The 16,345-nt window shown below is 45.3% G+C and overlaps 1 long non-coding RNA gene across 1 annotated transcript; it reads right to left on the bottom strand.

The window, feature by feature from the left end:
- Positions 1 to 11,913: 11,913 nt before the first annotated feature.
- LOC144893220 (uncharacterized) lies at positions 11,914 to 15,719 on the bottom strand. Its single transcript, XR_013624254.1, has 3 exons — positions 15,346 to 15,719; positions 13,212 to 13,308; positions 11,914 to 12,917 (listed from the first exon to the last, which is right to left on the bottom strand). It is a non-coding gene; the product is annotated as an uncharacterized LOC144893220 (long non-coding RNA).
- Between the last annotated feature and the right edge of the window lie 626 nt (positions 15,720 to 16,345).

Here is a 16,345-nt window from a genome sequence, read left to right as displayed (position 1 = left end):
ACTCCCTCTATCTGATTCTCCTGGGCAGCCATTCTATTTTCTACCCCCTCTAACCCCTTTTGCATCCCTTCCATTTGATTCTCTTGAGCGGCCATTCTGTTTTCTACCCCCGTTAACCCATGTTTCACCCCTTCTATCCCATTGTCTAACCCCTCTAATTTCTTGTCTAATCCCTCACCGGTACCCCTCGCTTCGTCCCTCATTACCCCCAATTGCTCACTCCGAGCCCTCGCTTCGTCCCTCATTACCCCCATTTGGCCCTCCATCCTATCCATTTTTGCATTCAGTTGGGTCAAGAATAATCTGAGGTCAAACCCGGTTTGCCCAGCGTCCCCAGCCGCCACCGCAGGCTCGCCCTCCGCGGCGCCGCTATTTTGGGACCCTTCAACCACGTGAGCGAGCGCGCCATTTTGCGCGCCCGCTACTTCGTGCGTGACGGCGCTATTTTGCGAACCTGCCGCCCTCACTGCTTCGCTCTCCTCTTGTCCCTCAATTTGGTCCTGGATCGACCCTACCTCACTCTCCTTTACCGGACCCCAGCTGTCTTGACCTGCCATAGCGCGACTTTCAAAATTCGGTTTTTTTATTTTTATTTTCGTAAAACAAATTCAAATTTCGGCCGTTATAATTTCGCGCGGGAAACGCGCTCCGAATCGATTCGGTCGAGCGCCGTACGCGCTCCGGCTCGATTTTCCCTCCCAAAATTTGGGCCTAACTAATTTAGTCCCGGGTTCGAATTCCACTCCTCGACACCAATTGTTACCGTACTAACACAATTGGTGTCCAAAATTTGGGCTAAATAAATTTAGTCCCAAGTTCGAATCCAACTCCTGACAACCAATTGTTACAGACGTGGCTTGGATGTTATTCACCGAGCGGTTTTGGGATGACCACGTCTGCACAAGATTATGCTCGATATTATACCCGAACGTTGACTAGTCGCGCGATGCTGCCTCAATAAGAAAAAGAAGACACCCGGCTGGATTACAATAACACAATACGACACCAATGTTTCAATTCTCAAGACCTCCGGAGGAGATTATATTCGTACGGAAAGGTTAGATTACAGGGACGAGAGGTACATCATAGGAAGACAGGCACTTAGACACAATCTTATATTATTCCCGGACAGACGACAGGTAAACGGGACAACGGCTGACTCACACGGGGGTTGATGGCAGGAAAGCGGTTGTCGATGGCTCCAGGTGCACCTGTGCTCAAAGGTTAGAATCGACCCGGTCCGGTCCAGAGATGCGGGAGGTTTCACAGCGCTCGGAGGGGACGTTCTTTCACAGGCGGGCCTTTCTCTCTCAGCGCTCGCAGGTCCTTCTTTCTCCAGCTCGGGGCGCATCTCCCGTCACATCCGGCGCGTGGCCGCGTATATCCGGCGGGGAGTGACACGCCCTCGGCTCGTTAGCTCCGCCTCGTGGAATCGGCACGTTGCTTCTCATTGGGTGCGTGCGGGGGGGTTTACCAGGCTCCGCCCTTGACGAGGAGCTGACAAGGAGCCCCTTCGTGGTAACCCCGTGGAGCGCGTGGTCAATGGCGCTAATCGAGCCGGTGTGAGGACGCATCCTCCCCCGCTCCGCCGCCATCTCCTCTGTTGTTGTTGTAATTGTTGGGGAAGAAGATGGAAGGAGGTATGGGAAAGGTCCTAAACTCACTACTGATGCCATATAATCACATTCTGGTGCAACGAAGAGTCATAATTAATGGAGACGAGGCCTTAACTGACATAGAATAAGAATAACTAGGAAGATGTCCGAAAGTTGTCTACGTGTGGTGCGGTGGACCTGGGCACGACATTTAATGGGGGAATAAGGGGAAGGTCGGCTCTACTGATTGTTATTTACATGCAATGGGACTAGGGAATGGGGGATTGGGGAAAGTTGGGGAGTATTGGAGAAAATAGGGGAATATTTACAAGCGGATATGGAGGCCAAATTCCATATTCGCAACAATATATATAAATAAATTGCATCACTGCACTGTAATATATATATATATACTGTATATATATATCTATATATATATCTATATATATATATATATATATATATATATATATATATATATATATTGTTGCGGATATGAGGACTGTATTTTTTTTATTGTGTGTATTATTATTATTGCTTGAGTCTGGCCCCTCCTGCCTCCGGAACTGTGTAAAGGTCAAAAGGGCGTCCCATAATTAGTCCAAAAGCATACACGTCAGCCAATCATAGAATACCCCTGTTCGATAGTTATATCTTATTCTGTGTTTTAGGGTAAGGCTGTGTCTCCCATTAATTGAAGTACTCCATTGCACCAAGTGAAAGAGATAGATTCCCTTCATTCCCATTCCCAAAAACCTCCATTCCCCCCTTTCGTCGATTGGCAATTACCTCCCCTCCAATTGCCGCCATTGACCACGAGGCAGGGTCGGAGAAGAAAGGCGTGTCTCCACCTCGTCAGAGGGGAGGAGTGAGCCAGCCCCACTCGACCAACCATGAGCCAGGGGTTTGGCTTGAGAGGGCGGAGAGAGAACGTTTGGGGGAGGTCCGAAAAGGTTGAGGGGCGGGGCCTATATAACCCACGGCAGGGCGTTTCCCAAAAGAGATGAGCTTTTACAGGGAGACGAGAGGGAGTCCAAGCAGTTGGGTCCAAGAGATGCGCTTTGAGTTGGGTCCAAGAGAGGCGCTTTGAGTTGAGTCCGAGAGAAGTCCAGAGTTGAGCTGCAGCTCGAGCCACCGAAACTGCGTTTACAGCAGCTCGAGCCACCGAAACTGCAGCCACAGCAGCGTGGGCCTGGACGGCAGTTTGGAGCAGGGCCGCAAAGGAACGGTGGCTGCCCAACGAGCCGATCGTGCGGCAGTACCCGTGGACCTTCCTCTCCCTCCAGCCATTCACCTCCTGCCAGTCCTATCATCATTCCCCGCGTGAGTCTGTCCTTGTTTGTTCTGTCCCTGGGTTAATTAAGACTGTAGGTAAGCTAGCGTTGCACTGTGTCTCTAATATCTTGTGTAAATTATTTTCTTATCCTTCCTTCTTCCTTGGTTATTTTGAGCCTGTAAATAGTAAATAAATGTAGTAGTATTTTCAACCCTTTTCTCGTCTTATTCCTTTTCCTCTTTGCATTCGGTCGCTTTAGAGTTTTCCCGATTGAATAGCGGTGGCGCGATCCGGCCAACGTTTGGGGTAAATCGGGTGTTAGAGTCGGGGAATAACTGTTCGGTCGCGGAGCCTCCGCTCGGCAAATATAACATCTTTAACCGCATCCGTAACAATATATATATATATATATATATATATATATATATATATATATATATATATATATATATATATATATATATATATATATAGACTTGGCATTTAATATGGAATATTTTTTTTGTGGGGGTGAACTTACTTTTCAAGATGACTTAGAACCAAAAGTTCATTGGAATTATGTTGAAATTATTCTAGATTTTGTTAATGTGACCTTTAAAAGAAACAAAAACCACATTTGACATTTCGAAGCAAATAAATTGATCCTTGAAAGTTATGTCAACTGATATCGAACTCAATTCACGGACAGTACTGTGTTAAACTTCTGTGCGTTTTCCAGAAGTATCTCTGTATTTTGCACATTAGCCAAAATTTTTTTTAACAAAAACAAAAGTTAAATTACGACTGGGATTACGGACAGTAAAATTACAGTTCAGTACTTCGTGTAACCCCCACGAGCATTCAGGAGAGCACTTACACGTTGAGGCATGCTGTTCACGAGATTTGCCAAGGTTTGGACAGGAATCGCTTGCCATGCAGTTACAATAGCCTGCTGCAATTCACGCACAGAGGCAGGCTGCTGGTCCAAGTTGTCGATTTGACGCGTTAATTCTGCCCACAAGTTCTCTATCGGATTCATATCCGGGGACATGGCAGGCCACTCCACATGCTCTACACCATGGTCAGCAAGAAAGTGTTGGATCATGCGAGCACGATGAGGCCGTGCATTGTCATATTGGAAGACAAAGTTTCCTCGAAAGGCTGCACAAACAAATGGAAGGAATGTTTCTTCCAGAAGGGCCCTGTGCTTGAACTGGTTCAGGTTTCCATTCAGAACAACCAGGTCAGTTTTGCCGCCTGCATGAAAAGCAGCCCAAGCAGTCACCCCACCACCTCCAGTTGGACTCTTGGCACTATACAATCTTCGTTGTAGGCTTCATGCACTTGTCTGCGCACTCGGACGCGGCCATCTGGACGATAGACCAGAAATCTAGACTCGTCACTGAAGATCACGTGATTCCAGTGTCCTGGCTGCCATTGACGGTGCTCTCTGGCCCACTGCAATCGGCGCTGGCGGTGTTGTCTGGTCAGACGTGGCTTTCTCAGGGGACGCCTGGCACGATAGCCTGCTTGCACCAGTTGTTGGTTGACGAGCCTCCTGGATACAGGCACATTTGTCAGTTGCTGCCACTCAGCCCTAAGCCGATTGGCTGACTTGGTACGGCCATTGCGGACTAACCGGTGCAGCTGGCGATCATCCCTCCTTGTGGTTCTGCGGGGACGTCCTGGCCTCGGTATTGGAGTAGGGACACCCCTCTGAGCATTTCGTTTCAGCATATTTGACACCTGACCTTGAGTGATGCCATACTGCCGAGCAATAGCACGCTGTTTCATGCCGGAATTTCGTAAAGCCACCACTAAATGACAAACAGCATTGTCGAGTTGACGGACCATCTCCAGGGGAAGCGGCAATAACTTTTGTAGACGTGCAGCAGTTGTTTTCCACTAATACAGAACGCAACAACCTTTACATACCCGATTGTGAAGCCAATCGTCAAATGTACCTGTCCGTACATTTTGTCACGCCACCTGTGATATAATCCTGTTATTGACTTCTTGCTGCGAGACAATCAGTGACATGGTTCTTTTAACAAAGAAATCACCGAAGCGTAAAAGAAACTCGCCAGATTGATATACCGCGTTCAGAAAGTAAACCCAAGTCAAGAAAAAAAAAAAATTCCATATTAAATGCCAAGTCTGTGTGTGTGTATATATATATATATATATATATATATATATATATATATATATATATATATATATATATATATATATATATATATATATATATATATATACACATACCTATATACTGAAACGCAAAAGAAACTTACCACCTTTGAAACCTTTAAATATCAACAATAACACTGCGTGTAGTAAATGTGTGAACTTATTTGTGGACAATAGTGTCCTCACTGTCAGACAAAACGGTCACGGATGGTCACTTGAACCTTCAATGGTCACTTCATAGCACAGCTGTTGAACAGCCGTTTTGACTGTCAGTGATTAGCCAAGGGGTACTTGATAATTTTAATGAGCTGCATGTGATGTCTTGATATTGGCTTTAAAAAGGCCAGTGCAAAATGGGCATTTTGACCGAAATATTTGACCATTTTGACCAACTTCAAAAAGACCGAAAACGCAAAAGAAACGTACCACCTTTGAAACCTTTAAATGTAAACAATAACACTGCGTGTAGTAAATGTGTGAACTTATTTGTGGACAATAGTGTCCTCACTGTCAGACAAAACTGTCACGGATGTTCACTTGAACCTTCAATGGTCACTTCATAGCACAGCTGTTGAACAGCCGTTTTGACTGTCAGTGATTAGCCAAGGGGTACGGGATGATTTTAATGAGCTGCACGTGAGGTCTTGATATTGGCTTTAAAAAGGCCAGTGCAAAATGGGCATTTCAATCAACATGCCACGATTGTCAAGGGATCAACGGCAGCGTGCCCTGGGCATGCTGCAAGGCGGACTGAGCTACCGTGAGGTGGCACGTCGCCTTGGCTGTTCACACCAGACGATATCGGCCCTGGTGGACAGAGACACCCTCCACAACTCTGCAGATGACAGACCTCGATCAGGGAGGCCAAGAGTCACCACTGCAAGGCAGGACAGGCAGATGGTCCGAAGTCACCTGCGGGATCGATTCCGTCCAGCATCCCGCACTGCGGCAGAAACTCCGGGGTGTGCAAACCCACGGATCTCCAATGATACTGCACGAAGACGACTGCATGACTATGGCCTGACTGCCAGAAGACCATACAGAGGCCCCGTGATGACGGCTGCCCATCGCCGCAACCGACAGAGATGGTGCCAGCAGCATCAGCAGTGGACCTTGGCGCAGTGGAACGAGGTCGCTTTCAGTGATGAGTCAAGGTTCTGCGTGGACAGTCCTGATGGGCGTGAGCGTGTCTGGAGAAGAACTGGTGAGCGATATGCCGATTGTTGCGTGCGTAAAGCCAATAGGTGGGGTGGCCCAAGTGTGATGGTGTGGGCCGCCATATCAGGCCGGTACAGGACGCCACTGGTGGTTGTGGATGGGAATCTTAATGCCCAGCAGTATGTGGATAACATCCTGCGACCTCATCTGCTGCCATTCCTGCTAGACAACCCAGAACTGAGAACCTTTCAGCATGACAACGCTCATCCCCATGCTGCTCGCTTTACCACTGCATTTCTCCAAGGCGAGAACATCAACACCATGCAGTGGCCTGCGCTCTCCCCTGACCTGAATCCCATAGAGCACCTGTGGGATGAGCTTGGGAGACGCGTAGTTGGCAGGGCCAGGACACGGGCAGAGCTGCTTCAGACATTGAGGACTGAGTGGGACAGAATCCAGCAGCAATCCATCCAAAGACTGGTGGGCAGTATACGCCGCTGATGCACTGCCTGTATCCAAAACAATGGTGGCCACACACGCTATTGAAAGGGGACTGACATTGCACCCTGTGCTGTTCTGTACTGTAGAACAAACTGATGAGATGGTGTATCTTGGTCAAAAACTTGACATGTCATCAATAAAATGCCAATGTTTCAATTAGCAATTGTTGGTTTGTTTTATTTTGAACTGTTACAATTTTATTACATTTCAAACAAGTGGTAAGTTTCTTTTGCGTTTTCGGTCTTTTTGAAGTTGGTCAAAATGGTCAAATGTTTTAGTCAAAATGCCCATTTTGCACTGGCCTTTTTAAAGCCAATATCAAGACATCACGTGCAGCTCATTCAAATCATCCTGTACCCCTTGGCTAATCACTGACAGTCAAAACGGCTGTTCAACAGCTGTGCTATGAAGTGACCATTGAAGGTTCAAGTGACCATCCGTGACCGTTTTGTCTGACAGTGAGGACACTATTGTCCACAAATAAGTTCACACATTTACTACACGCAGTGTTATTGTTGATATTTAAAGGTTTCAAAGGTGGTAAGTTTCTTTTGCGTTTTCGGTCTTTTTGAAGTTGGTCAAAATGGTCAAATTTTTCGGTCAAAATGCCCATTTTGCACTGGCCTTTTTAAAGCCAATATCAAGACATCACGTGCAGCTCATTAAAATCATCCCGTACCCCTTGGCTAATCACTGACAGTCAAAACGGCTGTTCAACAGCTGTGCTATGAAATGACCATTGAAGGTTCAAGTGACCATCCGTGACCGTTTTGTCTGACAGTGAGGAAACTATTGTCCGCAAATAAGTTCACACATTTACTACACGCAGTGTTATTGTTGATATTTAAAGGTTTCAAAGGTGGTAAGTTTCTTTTGCGTTTCAGTATATATATATAAATAACGCATCACTGTATATGTAACATGTAAACTCCTTGCCATCCACTGTTTGCCCTTCACGTGACTCGTGGTGGTCCCTCTCGGCTCTCCCCCCGTTGGTATTTTTGTGCACATAAGATTGTTCACGGTTCTGTTTAAATATTATTTAAATATGTATAACCTTTCCCCTTCAGTGTTTTACTCAGTGGTATTTTACAACACGCTGTTTTTCTTCCTATTTAAAAGGCTTTTCTCAATTTCCTCTCCAACTCATTCCACCTCAAAAAAAAGAAATTCAATATCTTATACGTCTCCCTCACTACATGGTCTAAATTCACATTCATTCCATCCCTCCTCCATCATTCTGAACCGGATTGCTAACTTGAAAATCACAACAAACCCAATTTGTTTTCAATGTTCATCTTTCATTAATCATCCACTTTCTAAACTCCCCTCTTGCCCCTCCCATCCAAATCCGTCCCCTTGCCCTTCCACTCCTGAACTCCCCCCTTGCCCTTCCCCTCCTAAACTCCCCCCTCACTCCTCCCCTTCAAAACTCCCCCCCAACCCCTCCCATTCAAATCTCCCCCCATACCATTCCTCTCCAATTCTCCCTCCTCCCCCCTCCTCCTCAAAGCTGCCTCCTCCCCACTTCGTCTCCCTTCTATCTCATACCTCCACCCCCCCCCCAACCTTCTTCTTTCCTCTGCCCCCCCTCAAACAACCCCTCTCTGTGCCTCATCCCTTCACCTTCAAACCTTTCATCCTCCTCATCCTTCCCTTTCTTGGAACTCTTCTGCAATCGCTGACACACTAACAACTGCTCTCCCTACCTCCCCCTCTCATCCTTCATCTTACCCTACTCCTCCCCTCCCCTGTCCTGTACCCGATGCTCCCCCTCTCTTCATTAACGGTATGGACCTCAAACATCCAGGGCCTTCGCTCAAACCTGACTGATCTCTCCATACAGGTTGCTTCTGACAATCCAGACTTTATCTGCTTAACAGAGACTTTCCTCCTTCAAGATGTCTCTGATTCCTTAATATCTCTTCCTGGTTACTCCCTCCTCCGGTATGATAGACCTGAGCCTCGGCCTGGTGGTGGGGTGGCTATCTTTATCAAAAACTCTCTTCCTCACTCTCCTTGCACTGCCCTCTCTCCTCCTCACCCCCAGGAGTACCTCTGGCTACGGCTTCCTCTCCGCTCCCACCTTTTGTTCATATGTGTTCTGTACCGTCCCCCAAACAGTGATGACTCCCATCTACATTTCACTGTCTGACAACATGGACCAACTTCTATCCACTCATCCCAACTCTCTCTTCCTCATATGTGGTGACTTCAATTGTCATCATGCCACTTGGTTGGGTGTGGGTTCCTCTCTCACCAGTCATGGCACCTCAGCAAAGGACTTCTGTGACTCACTGGGATTGACACAATCTGTCAATTTCCCGACCCGGATCTCAGCCAATGGAGTATCTTCTCTTCTAGACTTGCTTATGACTAACTTCCCTGCTAATGTCTGCTGCTCTTCTTCTGCTCCAATCGGTTCTTCTGATCATGTGCTTGTCAAAGTGGACATCTCTCTGGCCATTCTCAGAGAGCATCCTCAGCGTCGACGAGTCTGGCATTTCACTCAGGCCGACTGGGACGGTCTTCAAACAGCCATCAATCGTCTGGATTGGTCTCCCATCTCCACTGCCTCTGACATCAATTCTTCCTGGGAATTCTTCCAAAGCAAACTGATCTCTCTCATGCACAGATTTATCCCATCTCGCCTTCAGTTGTCTTACCCTTCCTCCCGTCCATGGTACACTGAATCTTGTGGTGAGGCAGTTGCCCTGAAACAACTTGCCTTTGCCTCTTGGAAGGCTAATCCAACTGAAGGAAATCTCAGTTCCTTCCACCAAGCTCGGAACAAGTGTGTGTCTACCCTCAGGAGTGCCAGGAAGCACTATCTCTCCTCACTCAAGAATGAACTCTCAAACCTGTCTCCTTCCTCCAAATCCTGGTGGCGTCTGGTCAAATCCGTTTCTGGTGTTTGTTCCCCCTCCATCCCCTCCCTTACCTCAAATGGCCACACAGTTGACATCGCACGTGACAAAGCCGAATGCCTCAACTCTGCGTTTGCCTCAAAATCCTTAGTCCCAAACCCATCTCTCTCTGTTCCCACCTTTCCCAGTCGAACCAAACTGCTCCTGGACTCTGTGACCTTCTCTCCTGACAAGGTGGAGGAGTTTTTGTCAAACCTCGACTCTGATTCTGCAACTGGACCAGATGGCATCAGCCCACGGGTCCTAAAATCCTGCTCTGCCGCTCTATCTCACCCTCTCTCTGTTCTTTTCACCCTATCCTTTGCTCAAGGTCATCTGCCAGCATCCTGGAAATCAGCAAACATTACCGCTTTACACAAAAAAGGTGCAAAAACATATCCTTGCAACTACAGACCAATCAGCCTGCTCCCAATTATCAGCAAAGTCATGGAATCCATCATTGCTTCGGATATGAAATCTTTCCTCTTCTCCAATGGCTTGATCTCTGATCATCAATTTGGTTTCAGACCAGGTCACTCTACTCTGGACATGCTGCTTCTGCTGTCTCAACAATGGATGGAGGTCCTCAATGCCAAACAGGAAATCAGAGCTGTCTCCCTTGACATATCACGTGCCTTCGATACGGTCTGGCACCCAGCTCTGCTCACCAAACTCTCCTCCTATGGTATCCATGGAAATCTCCATGCATGGCTTGCGGACTTCCTCTCTGGTCGTAGTCAACGTGTAGCCCTGAATGGATTTCTCTCATCTCCCCTTCCCGTTCAGGCTGGAGTTCCCCAAGGCAGTGTGCTGGGCCCTGTGCTTTTTCTGGTCTTTATCAATGATCTCTCCGACTCTCTGGAAAATCCTCTGTATCTCTTTGCTGATGACTCCACTCTCTGCCGCTCCATTCCTCTTCCCTCAGATCGGCAGTCTGCAGCCTCCTCACTCTCTGAAGACCTGGACAAAATCACAGACTGGTCAAACATGTGGAACATGTCTTTCAATCCTGACAAATCTCACACTCTTACTATGTCTCTCCGAAAAGATCGACTGGACAACCCTCCCATCTACTTTCTCAACAATCCTCTCCAAGAAGTTCTGTCGCTCAAGCTTTTGGGTCTCACCATCTGCCATGATCTTTCTTGGGAAAACCACATTTCCAAGCTGGCCTCCAAAGCCAGTCGCCGACTGGGCATCCTCCGTCGTGCGAAGTCCTTCCTAGGCACACCTGAGCTCCTCACCACATACAAGGCTTTCATCCGCAGCTCAATGGAATACTGTTCTCCCCTATGGGCTGGTGCTCCTGCCTCACACCTGGCTCAGCTTCACGCTGTTGAATCCAAAGCTTTCAGAATCATTGGAATCTCCCGCGATGAAGCTATCTCAGAGGGCCTTTCACTCACTCACCGCAGGCAGGTAGGTGGTCTTTCTGTCTTCTACCGACTCCTCTCCGGCCTTGCTCCCCCAGCTCTCTCTGTGCTGTCCCCCAAATATTCCTACAGGTCGCACAAGATCTGCCAGCCACCCTCTGATGGTTAAACTGCCGAAATCTCGGCTCTCTGCTCACCTTCACTCTTTCATTCCTCTTTTCTCCCGCCTCTGGAACAAACTCCCACACTCACTTCAATCACACTCCTCCCTCCAGGTCTTTAAAACAGCTGTTCACCACCATCTCTTATCTTCCCCCATCCAAAACCTTGATCTTTTCTACCCCCACTAATTCACCCCAGATCCACCTTGTTTGAAATTCCAACTTCTTTCCTGGAAGTCTTGGCAGTGTCCATATGTTTTATACCTCTCCCACCCCCCCCCCCCCCCCATTCCCATGCCTCCCCCCCAAAGCCCTCTCCCTCCCACAGTTCTCTCGATGTCTCCATGTCTCTCGGTCCCTGCTCTCAAATGTTGTGTTTGTGTCCTTTCCCCTCTCTCCCCATCTTGTCTACCGCTCCCGATGTTATTTGTTTTGTGTGTCTGTTTGTCTTTCTGTGTGATTAATGTTCGCTCTTTCACGAGCCTCGATCTTGTATACAAAAAAAAAAAAAAAAAAAAAAAAAAAAAAACTGTGTCCCTGTTGTGCAAAATAATACGAAATAGACAAAGCCAAGAAACGAACAGAAGAACCGGAGAAAACTAAATAAATGAAAAATATGTGCGGTATTGAAACAGAGACTGTGACACCTGTCGTGAATCCTCGTCAGTTTCAGGTATTGCCTCCAGCGTGCGTTAAATGCAAACTAAGTTTTATCTCCGGTTTGTCATCCTAGTTGTCTTTATTGGTTTCAATTCTACAAAAGAGATCAGAAAAAAGTGTTTTTCCTTTTATTTTGGTGAATAGACTCAGAATGCAACACGAACCTCGTTAGTTTCTGGTGTATGGCGGCCTCCATGTGACATTGGCGACACGATTTCCAAAAAAAGTGTGGTGTAGAATTTCTTCATCATTTTGGTTATTTTAAATTACTTATATACATGTTATGTTTAGAAGAAACTTTGTTCGTTATAATCAGTGTTACTGTTCTGTAACATGCACAAGTTATGTTGTTCAACTAGTCAGCGGAGTGACCAGTTTAATGCCAATACTAAAAGTTCCTGCAACAAAGTTGATCATTAGAATTTTACTTAGTGCTTTCAGTTTATGAAATACTGAAACTAGATATTTCAGGTGAATGTCTTGTGCAATTTCATGTTCTATTGACAAGGTGGATATCCCACGTCTTTCTTGCATCATTGAAGAATGAATGCATGTTTGGATAAACTTTAGATATGTCATCTTACATTAAGTAACCAAGTAAGACACTCAGGACACAAATACAGACACATCTGTATTTATCGATTTCAGAAAGCACACCGAGAGGCTCTTGAATAATCACTTTCCTGCCACACCTGAGTTATCATATGAACAGAGGGCCCCAACACCTTCACCACCTATGCACTCCTCCATAGATATCAGAGATGTTATCACTAGATACTTTTCATTTTCCACGACTGAAGTCTACTTGTTTACTCATGCAATTTCATGAATACGTCATTCGGTTTTTGCCAACCTCCCCCATACTCCCCCACATTTTTCCGCTCTGGGTGACTAGAATTTGCCTGGTGGTTTCACCGATCTTGTCCCACACCCACAAGCCATGAGATTTCCCATTAAACTAAAGGAGAACATCATCATATGTACCCCAGAGCCCAGCCATTCCCAATGCCATCAAGCCCTGGATTATACGGGGAATGTCAATAGCTGCGACCTCCACCTCCCCGTTCCATGTGAGAAACGGCTTCGACTTCTCTGTGGCGAAAACCTCCAGATCTCCCCTAAAGAGTGACAGAAAACGCATCAACGAAGAGGTGAAATAAAACACTTTAATCACATGAAAGGAGAGGTGCCAAAGATGATGTAAATAAAGTCAAATTTCATCTTCTATTTCATATACAACAAAACAACACCCACAACACTTGTTTGAGGAAGATTGACAAAACATCATTTCACATCAGTCACTGAAACTGAAAAGCATCTTTATCCGTCATCATTGTCGATGGTTTCATCCTCTTCACCAAATGACTTCCATGACCACCATGCCAATGCATTCAAATGAACAATGCTCTTACAAGGAAACAAGACGAGCGAAGCAGCAAGATGGGAGGAGGCAGGTACGCCTCATCATTCTTCCTTTTCATACAAATGTTTCATGTCCTTCCATAGTTTCTGTTGTGTGCACAATAGAGGACAAGTTTGAGTCACGTGCAATCCACACGTCACAAAATGTTCGTCAACTTGGGAAAAGGATTTCGAGTTGCAACATGAGCGAATGTGACTGACATCATAGTCCATGATACATGAGCTCATGTGTGATTGACATCATAGCCCATGATACATAAGCTCATGTGTCATTGACATTATAGTCCATGATACCTGAGCTAATGTGTGATTGACGTCATAGTCCATGATACATGAGCTCATGTGTGATTGACATCATAGTACATGATACATGAGCTCATGTGTGATCGACATCATAGTCCATGAGACATGAGCTCATGTGTGATTGACATCATAGTCCATGATACATAAGTTCATGTGTGATTAACATCATAGTCCATGATACATAAGCTCATGTGTGATTGAAATCATAGTCCATGATACATGAGCTCATGTGTGATTGACATCATAGTCCATGATACATGAGCTCATGTGTGATTGACATCATAGTCCATGAGACATGAGCTCACGTGTGATTGACATCATAGTCCATGATACATAAGCTCATGTGTGATTAACATCATAGTCCATGATACATAAGCTCATGTGTGATTGAAATCATGGTCCATGATACATAAGCTCATGTGTGATTGACATCATAGTCCATGATACATAAGCTCATGTGTGATTAACATCAGTCCATGATACATAAGCTCATGTTAGATTGAAATCATAGTCCATGATACATAAGCTCATGTGTGATTGACATCATAGTCCATGATCCATGAGCTCATGTGTGATTGAAATCATAGTCCATGAGACATGAGCTCATGTGTGATTGACATCATAGTCCATGATACATAAGTTCATGTGTGATTAACATCATAGTCCATGATACATAAGCTCATGTGTGATTGAAATCATAGTCCATGATACATGAGCTCATGTGTGATTGACATCATAGTCCATGATACATGAGCTCATGTGTGATTGACATCATAGTCCATGAGACATGAGCTCACGTGTGATTGACATCATAGTCCATGATACATAAGCTCATGTGTGATTAACATCATAGCCCATGATACATAAGCTCATGTGTGATTGAAATCATGGTCCATGATACATAAGCTCATGTGTGATTGACATCATAGTCCATGATACATAAGCTCATGTGTGATTAACATCAGTCCATGATACATAAGCTCATGTTAGATTGAAATCATAGTCCATGATACATAAGCTCATGTGTGATTGACATCATAGTCCATGATCCATGAGCTCATGTGTGATTGAAATCATAGTCCATGATACATGAGCTCATGTGTGATTGACATCATAGTCCATGAGACATGAGCTCACGTGTGATTGACATCATAGTCCATGATACATAAGCTCATGTGTGATTAACATCATAGTCCATGATACATAAGCTCATGTGTGATTGAAATCATAGTCCATGATACATAAGCTCATGTGTGATTGACATCATAGTCCATGATACATAAGTTCATGTGTGATTAACATCAGTCCATGATACATAAGCTCATGTTAGATTGAAATCATAGTCCATGATACATAAGCTCATGTGTGATTGACATCATAGTCCATGATCCATGAGCTCATGTGTGATTGACATCATAGTCCATGATCCATGAGCTCATGTGTGATTGACATCATAGTCCATGATCCATGAGCTCATGTGTGATTGACATCATAGTACATGATAGTGATACATAAGCTCATGTGTGATTGACATCATAGTACATGATAGTGATACATAAGCTCATGTGTGATTGACATCATAGTACATGATAGTGATACATAAGCTCATGTGTGATTGACATCATTTTACTCTGAATGCAAAATAATTTCGAAATCGTTACAATCCCCTTTACAAGACGAAAGACCTGGTCTTGGAATCGAATGATCAAGCGACATTTTAAAGTAAAAACACATAAACCTGTTCCTCTGGCATGTCCTGCCATTGACTTTCAGCGCCCTTGCCGTCTCACGTCTAGTCTAGGCCGTGCAGGCCACGCTCACCCCTTTGTTCAAATTGTCGAAGATGGTGTCTCCAAGCAAGTTCACGCCTTTTTCAAGCATCAGAGAACCCACCGTGGCGCCCAGAACGAAAACGCTCATTCGTCGTAAACCCCTCTGGTACACAACAGAAAGAAACCCCATGACGGTGACCGACAAGGAAGCGCGATTCACTACCTTCGTTTATTTATTGCTCTGACCTGACCAGCTGACCTAACCCAGCACTCCATATCGATTAACCTACATCATAGGCCATACATACATATTATTACATACATATACCAAGCAAGGACATTATCGTATGAAATTCCTACACGAAGCAAAACTAGATTGAAAAAAAGAAAAACACGCGTTGACCGGCTGCCGCCAATTGTATTGCCATGGCTGACATACACCTTACAGAAACACAATAGGCAATGCGAGGATACTGTGATAAGGGAAGACGAAAATGCAGGAAAAAATGTACATACACCAACCTGGTGAAATACTTCTTTCGTACAAACAACATCATGGAATCCAGTTTGCAAAATATAAACACATACCTGCTTCATCAAACTCATACTAGAGGGTACATCCTCTTTTCACAATAAACTAGCGTGGCTCAGCTCACTACCCTCACCTCGCAGAGGCACGGGCTTGTTTTAACTGACTCTGAGGCTAATGACTGAACTTGAGCTATTGTGTTGTCATGATATACACCAATCATAATACAAACATTTCTTTTGTACAAATTTATATGTATATTGGTGATAATATTTCTTTGTAATCAAAAAAGGTCAAAAGCTCTAAATGGTCATGGGTCCAAGCTGTCTAAATGACACGACATGGCCAAAAGTATGTGGACACCCGAACATGTCATTCCAAAATCATGGGCATTAATATGGACTTGGTCCACCTTTCGCTGCTGTAACATCCTCCACTCTTCTGGGAAGGCTTTCCCTTAAGCCACGGTCCCATAGAGCCTGCGTTGGTATACGATGGGCTACGATCACTCTAAACAAGT

Source organism: Myxine glutinosa, chromosome 8 (assembly GCF_964187855.1).
Source record: "Myxine glutinosa chromosome 8, kmMyxGlut1.1, whole genome shotgun sequence".
NCBI classification, from domain to species: Eukaryota; Metazoa; Chordata; class Myxini; order Myxiniformes; family Myxinidae; genus Myxine; species Myxine glutinosa.
This window is presented reverse-complemented; position numbering and strand designations above follow the sequence as displayed.